Source organism: Coregonus clupeaformis, unplaced genomic scaffold, assembly GCF_020615455.1.
Source record: "Coregonus clupeaformis isolate EN_2021a unplaced genomic scaffold, ASM2061545v1 scaf0837, whole genome shotgun sequence".
NCBI classification, from domain to species: Eukaryota; Metazoa; Chordata; class Actinopteri; order Salmoniformes; family Salmonidae; genus Coregonus; species Coregonus clupeaformis.
In genome coordinates, this window is record NW_025534292.1 from 1 (window position 1) to 17,065 (window position 17,065).

The window sequence follows — 17,065 nt, forward strand, 5'->3', positions numbered from 1 at the left end:
GCCCTGTGGTATCTGAACAAATTATGACTTTGCTAATGGTTGCAAATGGTCTTAGAGGATGTTGACTTAGCTTAAGGGAGCATCTGGAGAGTAGTTCTATAGGGGCACCCTAAAGCAGAGGAAGTCTGTTAGGTGGTCCTGGGATTGGTCTATAGGGGAAAACACCCATATCAGGTTACATTGGATATATACTATGGTTTGGGACAAAGGACGGGGAGAATAACATATTAGAGATTGGAGCCGGTTATTCTCCAGATATCGGCAGATGTCTGTAAATTCACGCTGGAATCCTTTGATATAATAAACCTTTATAATCAAAGTACAGTGTCAGCGGATTTCCTTGTTCTCACAGCATAATTAGCATCGTTTTCTCGACACTACATAATGGCGACGAGGTATTTGGGTCGTGTTGCGTCTTTTCTCAGCGTTCCATTCATGGGCGCCGAGCTGACTCTCGCTCCAGAGTTCGGCAGATAAGGGTGAGTTTTCTCACCACTTGGGCACTGGTCAGTTCATGTGTCTGTGTGTGTGCGTTGAGTGAATGCACCGTTAAGAACTTGCGTGTGTGCTTTGCTGTTATTTGCTGTGGGATAAGAGTCCGTTCTAAATTTCTAAATATGTTTGCGCTGGTAACAACGCAAACAGGGGGAAGTGTCTATAGGGATATTTTGCTTGAATAAAATTCAAAAAGAATACAATGAAGGAAAGGCCAGGAACTAAGGAAAAATGTATACAAATTAGGACATCGCGGATCTATGATAAGCCCTCCGACGAGGCGATCATTAGGATGGGCCGAAAATCCTAAAAGTGCATTAGGTGGGTTTAGGTCAGTCCCGGGGACTGGAGGTTGTGGTATATACATTCTATTGCAAGTTACCGCTCAACTTATAGTTGACTAAGTATATGTTTGATGTAACCGCTCATTGAATATCTGCGAACTAGAGGTAGCAAAAATGTAGGAACAAAGGAAAAAATGGCGCGATGGTAGTAGCATGCTTAGAGGTCCGTAGGAACGGAAATAAGCCTCTTAAACTGTATGTGTGTGTGTGTGGAAGAGAGTAGGATTTGTGTTCTATGTTTGTGAGTTCTGTTAAGTGTTACTGTCTGTATGGGGGGAGAATAACATATTAGAGATTGGAGCCGGTTATTCTCCAGATGTCGGCAGATATCTGTAAATTGACGCTGGAATCCTTTGATGTAATAAACCTTTATAATCAAAGTACAGTGTCAGCGGATTTCCTTGTTCTCACAGCATAATTAGCATCGTTTTCTCGACACTACAGCCCCTTACTTGCTTTTTTTCAATCTTTACTAACGACATGCCACTGGCTTTGAGTAAAGCCAGTGTGTCTATGTATGCGGATGACTCAACACTATACACGTCAGCTACTACAGTGACTGAAATGACTGCAACACTTAACAAAGAGCTGCAGTTAGTTTCAGAGTGGTGGCAAGGAAGAAGTTAGTCCTAAATATTTATAAAACTAAAAGCATTGTATTTGGGACAAATCATTCACTAAACCCTAAACCTCAACTAAATCTTGTAATAAATAATGTGGAAATTGAGCAAGTTGAGGTGACTAAAATGCTTGGAGTAACCCTGGATTGTAAACTGTCATGGTCAAAACATATTGATACAATAGCAGCTAAGATGGGGAAAAGTCTGTCCATAATAAAGCGTTATTCTACCTTCTTAACAGCACTATCAACAAGGCTGGTCCTACAGGCCCTAGTTTTGTCGCACCTGGACTACTGTTCAGTCGTGTGGTCAGGTGGCACAAAAAGGGACTTAGGAAATTTGCAATTGGCTCAGAACAGGACAGCATGGCTGGCCCTTGGATGTACACAGAGAGCTAACATTAATAATATGCATGTCAATCTCTCCTGGCTCAAAGTGGAGGAGAGATTGACTTCATCACTACTTGTATTTATGTTGAATGCACTGAGCTGTCTGTTTGAACTACTGGCGGACAGCTCGGACACCCATGCATACCCCACAAGACATGCATACCCCACAAGACTCTTCACAGTCCCCAAGTCCAGAACAGATTATGGGAGGCGCACAGTACTACATAGAGCCATGACTACATGGAACTCTATTCCACATCAAGTAACTGATTCAAGCAGTAAAATTGGATTTAAAAAACAGATAAAAATACACCTTATGGAACAGCAGGGACTATGAAGCAACACAAACATAGGCACAGACACATGCTTACACACACACGATAACATACGCACTATACACACACTTACAGAGGGATGGACCCCAGGAAGAGCAGCTGCTGCCTTGGCAGCAGCTAATGGGGATCCATAATAAATACAAATACAAATACAAATATAGTGGTCACGTCATGCAGACCAGAAAGTCACACAATTAAAGATGCTTTTGGCCTAATCCTGCGGGGCAAGCGTATCTAGTTTAATTCTAAATGAGGAAATTACATCATTCAGTTGACTACACCCAGCACACATTGTCTCTATAGAAAATGGGTATTTAGGTCCATACCACAAATATACAAGGTAGAGAGAGTTACCTAATGTTTCAACAAAACGTTATCACCATGATCATGTTCATCTTTATCCTGTGTGAGTATATTTCAAATAATTAACCTATTTGATCATATTTTTGTAACAAATGTAACTTTCAATTTGTTTCACGTTTTGCAATTTATTTTCTCATCAAAGGTTCCTTGTCAAAAGAGGCCATAGCCCTAACAAAAGGTATGTCAACGTTTTTTCATTAACACCATTAACAAAATAAGTTACAGTATGTTTTAGAGATTTCTGAAGATTGAATTCTAATTTAAATGTGCTACACATAGGATTTTTTGTTGTTTCAGTTTTTGTTGTTGAACACTATCATTCCACTATTAGCGCCAGATATATTATGGACATTTTCTGAAATTACAATGCAAAAATTAAACAATTTAAAAAAACTATGTGTAGCACCTTTAAATAAGTAATAGGAATGATATTTTCAATATAATAGGGTACACAAAAATACTACACATGCATAACAGATGCCTTTTCTTTTTTGTAATAGTAGTTAAGGACATTTTTCCAGCAAAGATCTATGGGACAGAAACAAGTATAATAGAGGACAGTGACCTAGTAGTAAAATGTAGTACATTTGGGCGTAAGGATGAAACGGAAGGGGTACATGTGTACTTGTGTTTGGATGGGGTTGCAGTGTATGTGGACATATGTGAAACATATGATATCCTTTTCACCATGAAAAGCGTAACTAGCCAACAGAGTGGCAATTACAGCTGTGTGTTCTCCGAAACCCAGTATCTACTATCTGAAGTGCAAGGAAAGGGAGATAATTCACTTTCCATCCAGGTGATAGGTAAGGATCTTTTTACTGTCTGGATAGGTCATTGTTGTTAGACATATTGAACATATGGATACAACATATTTCAATGTGACTGCAAACACACCTTCATATTCCTCTCTTTTCCACCTCATGCAGACCGGATTCTCCTTGCAGACATATCACTTTCAGGCTCAAGCACTGTAAGAGAGGGAGAGGATGTGGAGTTCCAATGTACTATTATTAGAGCCCCCAGAAAATAGAAATGACCAGTCACTCTTACCTCTGCAAGAATGGCACTGCTGTTCAGATGCAGGTGTTTGATGTTAACCGGATGGAGGCAACTTTTACGATTAAAAGTGTTATTAAGAATGACACAGGCAACTACAGCTGTGTGCTTGACCTGCAATCAAAACCCCTTGAAAATACAGATAGGAAATTATATGGAAATAATTCAGCCTTTCTTCAGGTTAATGGTGAGAATTTATAGCTTAAAACTTATGAAAGCACTTTTTATTCATAGTTACTATATGAAAGGAAGAGGTCAAGAGACCTTTAATTTTTCAAAAAATGCGAATTATTCCAACTACTCTGTTTTTCAGATGCTGGACATGATGTGATACTGGTCAATGTAATCCGACTGATAAGTTCAGCTGTTGTGGTCATACTTCTTCTGACAGTAGTGGCTGTTAGTTCCTGCTGTTCAAACGTGGTGAGTTCAATGCCTTGAAATATGGGACACAGGGAACTTTGGTATAGTTAGGGGATTTTCATAAAAGTCAGGTAGTAAGTCTTAAGTTTCTCTTTTGGGGGTGTTATTTCTGATCATAAGAGGCGTAAGAGGCAGTTTGTATAGAAAACTACACCTGTCCAGATGTAGACCTATTCAGTCACATTCTTATTTTTAGCCATGTGTCTCACAGTATTTCACAGGCAATGCTGTTTACAGCAAAGCACTGAGGTATAGTGGAGGTATAATGGTATAATGATGAACATAGAAATATAAATAAGACCTGGGGTCTCTCCACACATAGCTTCCATCTACATGTAAAGTCACAATAAAGGATATGGGCCTGACGTTTTCTGTGCTTTTTGTTCTCAGATGCAGCAACTGAAGGGCCTAAAGCAGAAGCCGTGTACCAGACCACACACATAGACAGGATGTTGTCAGTACATTTAATAATGGCAAGCTGCAATCTATTTTCAAGCCATACATGTGGACTGTTGTTCTTGCATTGTGTAAGCATACAATATCTCTCTTGTCTACTCACTCCTTGCATGCTGTAGTTTAATGTAGTAAATATTACTGTTATTCAAGTCCACATTTTAATTATGTTGATGACTGATACACTCTATATTCCATTTCATGTTTTACTCATGCACTAGTTGAGCTACTGATCAAGTGAACAACAATGTATGGATTCCAGCAATGCTTTCAGTAAAGTTCAAATGATACCAGACGCCCCGACCTCCATCCTTCTAATCATGAGTTAACACATAAAGAGAGATGTTACACATGCTCTCTAGCAAACTCAAGCCTATTTTTGTGGACTTCATTTTGTGAAGTAGTGTAACTTGAATGAGAGTATTGAAAGGGAAGACACACTTTCTAGAGTACTACATACTACAGTATCATTGTTGGATACCGTTGTTGGAAACGTTTCTACTCATTATAAATGTGTTGGTTTTAGTTTTTTATAAGCTCAGTATCATAGGCCTGGGAAATTTAGAACCCCACATTTGAAAGTTAATAGGAAGACTGTGTTACACATTGCAAAAATATCTAATGTAACATTGTCACTCCTCATAGCATACAAAGCCCTAGCTAAAACAGACTCAAAGATAAATGTTGCTTAAAACAAATGTCCACTTGAGAAACCCAACCTACACCATTAGTCACTACATATGAATCCCACAGCCTCTACTCTCTAACTTTACTGATACAGCTATCAAGGTGGCAGTGTACTAGAAAGTCAAAGAAGATGATAAAGTAGTAATCCATAGTAATTGATTGAACAAATACATGTTTGGGTTGTATTGTAATCAGACCATCGTATCATAGAAATTGTCCAGTTTCAATAAAGTCACTGCTTCCTAAAAGCTGCTGCATTAGTGAACATTTACCATGGATATATGAACATTTACCACAATATATGAATACGCACAGGTTCTCTCTTTAAAGATGAATAGTCATTGTAATAACCTATAATATATATTTTCTACTGCTATGTGTGTGATATCTGATACAGTATGTGTGTGTAAACAATCAAATAGGTTATAAAAAGCAGTTGTGCTGCGTCCAGCCGTCTCATTCAATGTATTACCTGGTACTCACCAGAAAGGTGTGTGGTAGTTATGGGAGAGAACTCAAAGTTAGTACCTAAGTACCGGTGCTTGTTATGGTGAATCACACATGAGTAACAACTAGTAAATTCTTATGTAACTACTAGATAAAATGACCTAAGACATTTGACTGTGTCCTTTAATATAAGCAGGGTGAAGTGGGTAATTGAAAGCTCTGTGATGCAACCTCTCATCATGGTCAAAGACGCTTCAAATAGAACGCTATTGTTTTCCGGATATTCACATTTAAAAACGTTACATGCTGAGACCTACCTCCTCCTCAGTCTTTTATAGTGTCAGATAGGCCTAGAAGATCACAAAAGGCTGCAAGTCACATCATGGGTTCCATCTTTCTTATGATATGTGAGTATCTTATCAAATACAGATTAGAGTAAGCATATGGTCTCAAAATGATCCATACGTACAGTACGTACTCAGTATGCAGTCAATCTACTTCTAATAGTTGTATGTTTTATGTATTTTTTGTCAAACTGCCTGTTGTGTAAATCTCCCATTATTTCTACACAGTCACAGTAACAGCAGGTATACTGGCTATCTCTGATGAAATAGGTAAGAAGACATCTTTTGAATCCTAAAATGCAGAGTTAAATTCATTTGAGTTCATCTACAGTTTAAGCCGATTTATTCCAAACATGTTTATTACAAAGACATTCAATTATCCTTAATGCTCTTTTTCACTTTCAAATGATGTAGCTGTCTACCCCGCCATGCTTTTTGGATCAAAGTCTCATGTTAGAAAGGGAGATACTATAGATTTGAAGTGTAATATCTCTGGCATCAAAAGGTCCTGGGACAAGGTTAATGTGTACATTTACAAGAATGGAGTTGAGATGAGAATGAAGGTTCTGGAGAAAGGTGAAGATGACACCATTTTCACCATGAAGGATGTTACAAAGGAAGACTCAGGCAACTACAGCTGTGTCTACACCAGAGATAAACTTCTACCGGATCAAGTGAAGTCAACAGGCAAAAATTTAGTAGCCATCTATGTCTATGAAGGTAGGAATTATTTGTGAAAAATAATGTTGTGTAGGACATTCATTCATTTGGCTTTGTGCTATCAATTTTTCATTTGTCTATTCATGTTATGTGGGATTAGTCTATTTAAGATTCCATCTCAATATTCATTTTTTGTAGGTTAACATTGACTATTCCTCTGGCCGATTATATACTTTATACTTCCATTGAAGTAAGATTTGTCCTTATTGATGTTATAGGGGAAATGCTATGGTGTGGCAGATGGTAGGGGGGTTTATTCCATGTCATTGACCACATGGACACACTTAGATAGAATAAGTTCGGTCTAAATGATGATGCATCCATCTACATTTGGCCTCTATTTCAGAGACTGCACATGATGTGATACTGGTCAATGTTATCCGACTGATAAGTTCAGCTGTTCTGGTCATACTTCTACTGACTGTGGTGGCTGTTAGTTCCTGCTGTTCAAAAAGAGGTAATTATGATGATTGATGTCTCTTTTCATACGTTAGTGACCTATTGACAGATACACTTTTGGTAACTCTTCCATGAATACCCTCTTCAAAAAGCCTTAGAAGCATGTGTATAACGCCTTATGAGACATGCAGAACACATTATAATGCATGGCACAGGCGCTAATATCTGTTCGGAAACATCTAAAACTACATTCATAAAGCATTAAACACTTGTAAACACTAATTGTATTATACACTGAACAAAAATATAAACGCAACTTGTAAAATGTTGGTCCAATATTTCATGACCCAGTGGACAGGTGGCGACGGGCTTGAGGAGGGACACATGGAATGTGGGATGCACCCGCATGATGGGGGGAAGTTGCAGGCGTTAGGCTGACCACTCTGAATGGCCCGAAGAACCGGGGTGACAGCTTCCTGGACTCCACGTGGAGAGCCACACCCTCTGTCCCGGGCGAAAAACCGGGGCCGGGTGACGCCTGCAGTTGGCCTGATGTTGAGACTTGACCAAGGGCCGCTTAAGCGCCGCCCGTACCTGCCTCCAGGTGCGACGATCAGCAACTGATGTGGGCCTGGACCGACGGGACCGCCGCATCCTCCTCTTGCTCAGGGAATAGGGGGGGTTGGTACCAGTATTGGCACTGGAAGGGGGACAGGCCGGTGGACGAGCAGAGAAGGTGTTGTGGGCGTACTCCGACCACGCCAGTCGCTGACTCCACGTAGCTGGGTTGTTGGAGGCGTAGCACCTCAGCACCCCCTCCAAATCCTGCTTGACGCACTCCGTCAGCCCATTCGACTGGGGATGGAAGCCGGAAGACAAGCTGACGGAGGCACCAAGGCAGGTGGCGAACGCCTTCCAGAACCTGGAGGCGAACTGAGGGCCCCGATCCGACACCACATCTTGGGAAAGGGAATTAAGTGGGAAACCTTCGAAAACCGGTCCACAACGACCAGGATGACTGTGTATCCATCAGAGGTGGGTAGGGCGGAAATGAAATCTAGCGAGATGTAGGACCAGGGGCGCTTGGGGATAGGCAGGGGTCGGAGCAGCCCTGCCGCAGGCTGACGTGAGCTCTTCGTGCGTGTGCACACCGGGCAAGCAGCCACGAAGGCACGCGTATCCCCCTCAGCTGATGGCCACCTGAACCTCCTATGCAGGAACTCCAACGTCCTGGCGCCCACTGGATGGCTGGTGAGGTCGGATGCGTGCACCCACTGAAGCAGTCAAGAGCTCACCGCCTTGGGTACGTACATCCTCCCCGATGGACCTCCATCCGGATCGGGCTCCCGCCGTTGCGCTGCTCTGGCCAGCCTATCGATTCCCCACGAAACTGGGGCAGCAATCAGGGCATTGGGGACAAGTTCTTATGGTCAGTCCATACGATGATTGGATGGTCGGCCCCCTCTAGGCAAAGCCTCCACTCCCCCAGGGCGAGCTTGGCCAGCCCCACGTCCATCAGGTTTCCCGCAGCCCCAGAATCCACCAGTGCATGCGCCCGACGCGCAGCGTGGGCCCACCGAACCCTTACGGGAAGAAACGTCCGGGAGTCTCTGGAGTTGGGGTTGCGGTTCCGGCTCACTAGCACCCCTCCCGATATTAGCGAGCTCTCGCGTTTCCCAGCTTCTCCAGGCAAGAGTCGCAGTGGTGACCTGCCTGGCCGCAGAACAGGCAACATCCCTGGCGCAGACGCCTCTGCCTCTCCATCCTGGACAAGCGCTGCACCCAGCTGCATAGCCTCCTCCTAAGGCGTCTCCTCCCTGAATCGGCGGAAAGACTCCGGGCTGATAGTGGGAGGTGGAGGCGCGCCTTGCGTCATCCCTCTCTCGTGTGCCCTCTCACGATGCCGATTGTCTACCTGCACCGAGAGGTCGACGAGGCCGTCCAGTTGCTCAGGCAGCTCCCTGAAGGAGAGTTTGTCCTTCATCCCCTCCGATAGCCCCTGCACGTAAAGGACGACCAGGGCGGCCTCCTCCCATTCTGCCTCTTGAGCCCGGTTCCGGAACTCCATGGAGTAGTCCGCCACCAAACGGTCACCCTGCCGACAGGCCGTAAGCCGCCTCCCGGCCTCGTAACCCGACACCACCCGAGAGGTGTTGAACACCTTGCTTAGCTCCCAGGTGAATTGGTAGGAGTCTGAGCATGCCGTAGTTTGGCTCTCCCACTCCGCTGTAGCCCAGGAAAGGACACGACCCGTCAACAGAGTGATGATGTAGGCCACCCGGCCCTGCTCCGTCGGAAAGGAGGAGGGTTGTAGGCTGAATACCAGGGAACACTGGGTAAGGAATTCCCTGCAGCCCTCTGGACATCTGTCATACCTCTCCGGAGGTGGTAGGCGGGGTTCCCGCGATGTCGCAGGCGAGACTGGAGACGCCGCTGCTGCGGCATCCGCTCTGCCGTCTGCAGGGGCTGGTCGGGTGTCCACCCGGCTCTGCACAGCGATCGTCAGCTGGCGGAGGTTCTCGGTGACCTGCTGCAGGCTGCGGTCGTGTTGGTTCAGCATAGCTCTCTGCATTGCCAATGTGCTCTGATACTGTGCTGCCTCCGCTGGGTCCATATTGGCTCAGTTTTCTGTAAGGGTTGGTGTGAGGTGTGACCCAGGTGCGGTGCAGGATAGACAGTAGGCAGTAGGCAGAGATGGTGAAACAAGGCTCTTTACTGGTGGTCCTGAAGCCAGGATACAAAAAAATTGACTTAACACGATAAAAGAAAGGTGGAGCAAATAAGTCTCCAAAAACAGGCTGACATCCAAAATATGAAATGGTAACTACGACTGAAATAATAAAGAAACAGGGAGAACACTTCTCGAGTACTTGTACATACTTCTCCGATCAGACACTGATTAGTACTGCTGAGCATAGAGAAACTATCAGAGAAAACTGAGCAAGGGAACACAGGGAAGTGAGGGTATAAATACACAGGTGAACAGGTAGACACAGGTGACACCAATCGGATCATGATTAATCCAGACCGTGAGTGAGGAGGTGCCTAAGGTTGTCGGAGGAAGACACCTAGTGGATCGCTCCGGAACTGCGACCCCCTCCTGTAACACTATCTGGAGCATTTCTAATATTGTTGTTATGATATTTAGCTTGAATTTAACCAATAATGTTACATTTCTTTTTTGACAGGAGCTTTAAAATGTTATTGTCGAAGGTAAGCTCATAGTTTTCATTACATGTTCATAGCTAGTTTGTTTAGCATGATCATGTATATTGATTGAACGTTTCACATGTATATTTCCCCCAGAACAACACAAAAGGAGGAGAACGATGTGCCAATGACAGGGGAGGGTGATGGTATGTTTTTCAAGCTCTCCAATAAAACTATTGTTCAATCAATGAAAATGTATTTCACATTCTGGATGTCTTTGTCTTAGATGGAACTTCAAACGTGGAGGAAGAATCCAGGTGGGAAAATCATGTATATTTGACATTTTACTTTATTATATCAAAATTCTTTCTTTGTATCTATTTGTATTCGTTTCTTTGAAAATAAATGTCACAGACTACATTTTGTACTTCTACTGTAATGAAGCAATGGAAAAACACAAAGGTGTGCTGCTTCTACATAAAGGTGTATATGAATAATATGAATGCTTTAATGGAATATGATCAACCAATTTTTAATACACAGTATCTTGTTTATTTCTCAGTGATGAATTTGCCTATGAAAGTGTTGCAGGTAAGACAATAATTTTTTGTTTGGATAATGTTTACCTGCATTAACTATGCTTTCCATTAAATGTAAGTGTGTTTTAAAATACTGACCATGCTGATACTAAGTAAATGGTCATGAAATTAGTTTGTTAAAAGTTTAGGTTTTTCCATTTGTTTTGAGGTTGGACTTCAGAACGTATAGCTCGTTAGCACGTAGGGCCCACTGATTGGTGTCACCTCGTTAGTCAGTATGTGTTACGCCTGTGCTGGTTGTCATCTCGTTATTGGGAAGGTGTTTCACCTGGTGCTATTTAAGAGTTGCTTTCCCTGCACTCTAGTTGTCTTGAGAGATGCTGAGGGTTAGCACCTTTAGTTGGCTCTCCCGAGTTTGAGTTCTAAACAAACCATCCTTTATCTGATCTTCCCCTGTTTTTGTTTTGCTCCACTTTTTGGTTTGCTCCCTGTCTTTAAGTTTGGTTTGGGTGTGTCTTTTGTTTGCCTCTTCTTGGGCAAATTTAGCGGGCGCTCATGGTGGGTGTCTTTTAGATTCTCGTTGTTGGTAGTCAACTTTCAGTGGACACCCCCATGACTGTCTTTCAGAACCCCTCCTAAAACCCCACCTGTTTCGTTTTGGTTGTTGGTCAGTGACATTTTAGATTTTCTTGCTGGGGAAAGTAACACGTTTCATTGCCTTGCTTTAAAACAGGAGTCTACATTTCTTATTTTGATAATTTTCATATTGTCCCCCAAACGGGTGGGGAGGAGTACCAGAATGTGTATGAGAAATGCTTAGATAATATGATGCATAAAAATGTACTAATTATGATGTTTAATAATAATTATGTTTTTTCATTCTTACATTCGCAATACTGGGTAAATGGAAAAACTTGTTTGGGAGATTAGATTAACCATTTTATTGTTTTATAAAAAAGAAAAGAACTTTTTTATTTAATGGTTTTAACATATTCTAATCTTCAAAACAGGTGATGAGATTGAGACATAAAACAACTTGGGTGAGAAATGCTTAGATATTATGAAGCTCCGTAGAAATGCATTGATTATATTGTGACATTTACAATGCTGGCTAAATGGTCATATACGAGATTTCAGGCCCTTGGGTGAAAAACTTTTGCAAAAATGGTTTTAATTAAACATATTTAACTTCCATTTTATCTCCAAAACAGACAATGCCATATACCAAGAAATTCAGGTGAGCTGTGAGTTCCAAATGAGCTTTGACTAATGATTATGATGACTCATAGTTATAGAGGCTTACAGGTCTACACTCAATTTCTTCCTCTTTTACTTTTCACACATTTTCATTTTATTGTGGTGAGTTCAATATTTTGAAATAGTAATAATATATACTGTACTCTCCATCGTAAAGTTAGGTGTACAGTGAGGGAAAAAAGTATTTGATCCCCTGCTGATTTTGTACGTTTGCCCACTGACAAAAAAATGATCCGTCTATAATTTTAATGGTAGGTTTATTTGAACAGTGAGGGACAGAATAACAACAAAAAAATCCTGAAAAACGCATGTAAAAAATGTTATAAATTGATTTGCATTTTAATGAGGGAAATAAGTATTTGACCCCTTCTCAATCAGAAAGATTTCTGGCTCCCAGGTGTCTTTTATACAGGTAACGAGCTGAGATTAGGAGCACACTCTTAAAGGGAGTGCTCCTAATCTCAGCTTGTTACCTGTATAAAACACACCTGTCCACAGAAGCAATCAATCAATCAGATTCCAAACTCTCAACCATGGCCAAGACCAAAGAGCTCTCCAAGGATGTCAGGGACAAGATTGTAGACCTACACAAGGCTGGAATGGGCTACAAGACCATCGCCAAGCAGCTTGGTGAGGTGACAACAGTTGGTGCGATTATTCGCAAATGGAAGAAACACAAAAGACCTGTCAATCTCCCTCGGCCTGGGGCTCCATGCAAGAGATCACCTCGTGGAGTTGCAATGATCATGAGGACGGTGAGGAATCAGCCCAGAACTACACGGGAGGATCTTGTCAATGATCTCAAGGCAGCTGGGACCATAGTCACCAAGAAAACAATTGGTAACACACTACGCCGTGAAGGACTGAAATCCTGCAGCGCCCGCAAGGTCCCCCTGCTCAAGAAAGCACACATACAGGCCTGTCTGAAGTATGCCAATTAATATCTGAATGATTCAGAGGAGAACTGGGTGAAAGTGTTGTGGTCAGATGAGACCAAAATCGAGCTCTTTGGCATCAACTCAACTCGCCATGTTTGGAGGAGGAGGAATGCTGCCTATGACCCCAAGAACACCATCCCCACCGTCAAACATGGAGGTGGAAACATTATGCTTTGGGGGTGTTTTTCTGCTAAGAGGCCAGGACAACTTCACCGCATCAAAGGGACGATGGACGGGGCCATATACCGTCAAATCTTGGGTGAGAACCTCCTTCCCTCAGCCAGGGCATTGAAAATGGGTCGTGGATGGGTATTCCAGCATGACAATGACCCAAAACACATGGCCAAGGAAACAAAGGAGTGGCTCAAGAAGAAGCACATTAAGGTCCTGGAATGGCCTAGACAGTCTCCAGACCTTAATCCCATAGAAAATCTGTGGAGGGAGCTGAAGGTTTGAGTTGCCAAACGTCAGCCTCGAAACCTTAATGACTTGGAGAAGATCTGCAAAGAGGAGTGGGACAAAATCCCTCCTGAGATGTGTGCAAACCTGGTGGTCAACTACAAGAAACGTCTGACCTCTGTGATTGCCAACAAGGTTTTTGCCACCAAGTACTAAGTCATGTTTTGCAGAGGGGTCAAATACTTATTTCCCTCATTAAAATGCAAATCAATTTATAACATTTTTGACATGCGTTTTTCTGGATTTTTTTGTTGTTATTCTGTCTCTCACTGTTCAAATAAACCTACCATTAAAATTATAGACTGATCATGTCTTTGTCGGTGGGCAAACGTACAAAATCAGCAGGGGATCAAATACTTTTTTGCCTCACTGTACTTTTGGATTTCCATATATGTCAGGCAGAATGGGTCAGGTTTTGTCACGGTATCCATCTGACCATGGACCAGAGAATAGACTTGTGTTTCCTGTGAAGGTCCTCAGAGCTGTGGTGTACACTCTCCAATTTAGCATTGCTTCTGTAATAAACCTATTTAATCATTGTCTTAATGTCATTGTCCCACATCTTGGATCCTACAATATCCTGAAAACTGAGAAACGTCTACTACAAGATATAAGAATGGAAGTCTCTCTGCACACACAGCTTTCATCTAATGTGATGAAGGATTTTTTGGACCTGATACAATATGTTGGGGTCTTTTCATCCGCAGATGCAGCAAATCAAGGCCCAGATGCAGAAGTTGTGTATGCCAAATCATGGATGTCATCAATACATGTCTTAATCATGAGTGGAAGTAATTACATTTTTATGGAGTAATTTTAATGTACGATATTAAGTATTGCTGTATATACTGTTGCATTCTCCCTCATATTAAATCTTTAAAAAATGTCAAACTGAATGTGGTATACTTCTTTATATGAACTGAAAACAAATGCAATCGTCTTATACGCACAATTTCAGTTGGCACATCAGTTTTGAATATCACCCTTGGAAACAAGGAAGACTGGGTTCACTTGGTCTAACCAATAATATAATGCTGTCACCCATTCTACAGCCTCCACTAAAACATGCAAGGATACATTGTAGTTTAAAATAAGCCATACTTAAATTTGTAAATCTTACAGACAGTGTTTTACTTTTATGCAACTAGAAAGCCCAGTGATAAATAATACATATTAACATATTGATTTATATTTGCATATCAACTGGTGTACCACATAGATATAGTCCAACCACAACCTACTGAGAACTATATCAGGAAAATAGACTGGCACTGCAAGGCTAATCATTCATTACACTGTATCTGACACAATTCAATGTTGCTAATGTGTATAACATAAACAATGAAGATGAGGTCACAGGACTGATGTGTTTATTCAAAATGAGCTGCCAAGGACTAGGCCAAAGCTCTGTGATGAAACATCGCATGAAGGTTAGACGCTTCTAATTTGGTCCTCTACAGTTTCCCGTAATTCACATAGCTACATGGTTATAGACACAGTATGTAATGTGTGAAAACATCACAAAAGGCTGAAGATCACACCATGAGTCCTATCTTATTCATAATATTTGAGTATTTTCACAATATTGATCAAGGTAAAGCATACATTTGGTCTTTTTTTTTCTTCAATATTCAACCTGGTTGTACAAACTGTTATCTCTATTTATTTCTAAATGCAGCTTTTCTGGTTAACTTGGTGGAGACAGGCTTACATAGTTTAATTATAAAACACAAATAGCACAATCTGTCATTTTATTACAGTATAGGTAGCTAATGTCTGAGAATACATCATTCAGTTGACTATACCCTGCCCATATTGGTAAAGATGTCTGTCTCTGTAGAAAACGGGTCTTTAGGTCCATACCACAAATATACAAGGTAGAGATAGTTACTTTAACACCATGATCATATCAAATGAAATCAAATTTGATTTGCCACATACGCCAAATACAACAGGTGTAGACATTACAGTGAAATGCTTACTTACAAGCCCTTAACCAACAATGCAGTTTTCTTAAGAAAAAATAAAATAAAATAAAGTGTTAAGTAATAAATCAAAGCAAATAACTAAAGAGCAGCAGTAAAATAAAATAACAGTAGGGAGGCTATATACAGTGAGGGAAAAAAGTATTTGATCCCCTGCTGATTTTGTACGTTTGCCAGCTGACAAAGACATGATCAGTCTATAATTTTATGAACGGTGAGAGACAGAATAACAACAAAATCCAGAAAAACGCATGTCAAGAATGTTATAAATTGATTTGCATTTTAATGAGGGAAATAAGTATTTCACCAGTCTGCAAAACATTACTTAGTACTTCGTGGCAAAACCCTTGGTGGCAATCACAGAGGTCAGACGTTTCTTGTAGTTGGCCACCAGGTTTGCACACATCTCAGGAGGGATTTTGTTCCACTCCTCTTTGCAGATCTTCTGCAAGTCGTTAAGGTTTCGAGGCTGACGTTTGGCAACTCGAACCTTCTTCTCCCTCCACAGATTTTCTATGAGATTAAGGTCTGGAGACTGGCTAGGTCCCTCCAGGACCTTAATGTGCTTCTTCTTGAGCCACTCCTTTGGGCCGTGTGTTTTAGGTCATTGTCATGCTGGAATACCCATCCACAACCCATTTTCAATGCCCTGGCTGAGGGAAGGAGGTTCTCACCCAAGATTTGACGGTACATGGCCCCGTCCATCTTCCCTTTGATGCGGTGAAGTTGTCCTGTCCCCTTAGCAGAAAAACACCCCCAAAGCATAATGTTTCCACCTCCATGTTTGACGGTGGGGATGGTGTTCTTGGGGTCTTAGGCAGCATTCCTCCTCCTCCAAACACGGCGAGTTGAGTTGATGCCAAAGAGCTCGATTTTGGTCTCATCTGACCACAACACTTTCACCCAGTTCTCCTCTGAATCATTCAGATGTTAATTGGCAAACTTCAGACGGGCATGTATATGTGCTTTCTTGAGCAGGGGGACAGTTATTTTGTGTTTCTTCCATTTGCGAATAATCGCACCAACTGTTGTCACCTTCTCACCAAGCTGCTTGGTGATGGTCTTGTAGCCCATTCCAGCCTTGTGTAGGTCGACAATCTTGTCCCTGACATCCTTGGAGAGCTCTTTGTCTTGGCCATGGTGGAGAGTTTGGAATCTGATTGATTGATTGCTTCTGTGGACAGGTGTCTTTTATACAGGTAACAAGCTGAGATTAGGAGCACTCCCTTTAAGAGTGTGCTCCTAATCTCAGCTCGTTACCTGTATAAAAGACACCTGGGAGCCAGAAATCTTTCTGATTGCGAGGGGGTCAAATAGTTATTTCCCTCATTAAAATGCAAATCAATTTATAACATTTTTGACATGCGTTTTTCTGGATTTTTTTGTTGTTATTCTGTCTCTCACTGTTCAAATAAACCTACCATTAAAATTATAGACTGATCAGCAGGGGATCAAATACTTTTTTCCCTCACTGTACAGGGGGTACCGGTACAGAGTCAATGTGCGGGGGCACCGTCTAGTCGAGGTAATTGAGGTAATATGTACATGTGGGTAGAGTTAAAGTGACTATGCATAAATAATAAACAAACAGAGTAGCAGCAGCGTAAAATAAGTGGATGGGGTGGGGGTGGGGGGGCAGTGCAAATAGTCCGGGTAGCC

The 17,065-nt window shown here is 41.9% G+C and overlaps 1 long non-coding RNA gene across 1 annotated transcript; it reads left to right on the top strand.

Annotated features, from left to right (window-relative positions):
- Window positions 1-10,787: 10,787 nt before the first annotated feature.
- Window positions 10,788-14,211, top strand: LOC121583266. Its single transcript, XR_006003482.1, has 4 exons — window positions 10,788-10,819; window positions 11,778-11,807; window positions 11,979-12,004; window positions 14,129-14,211. It is a non-coding gene; the product is annotated as an uncharacterized LOC121583266 (long non-coding RNA).
- Window positions 14,212-17,065: the final 2,854 nt, after the last annotated feature.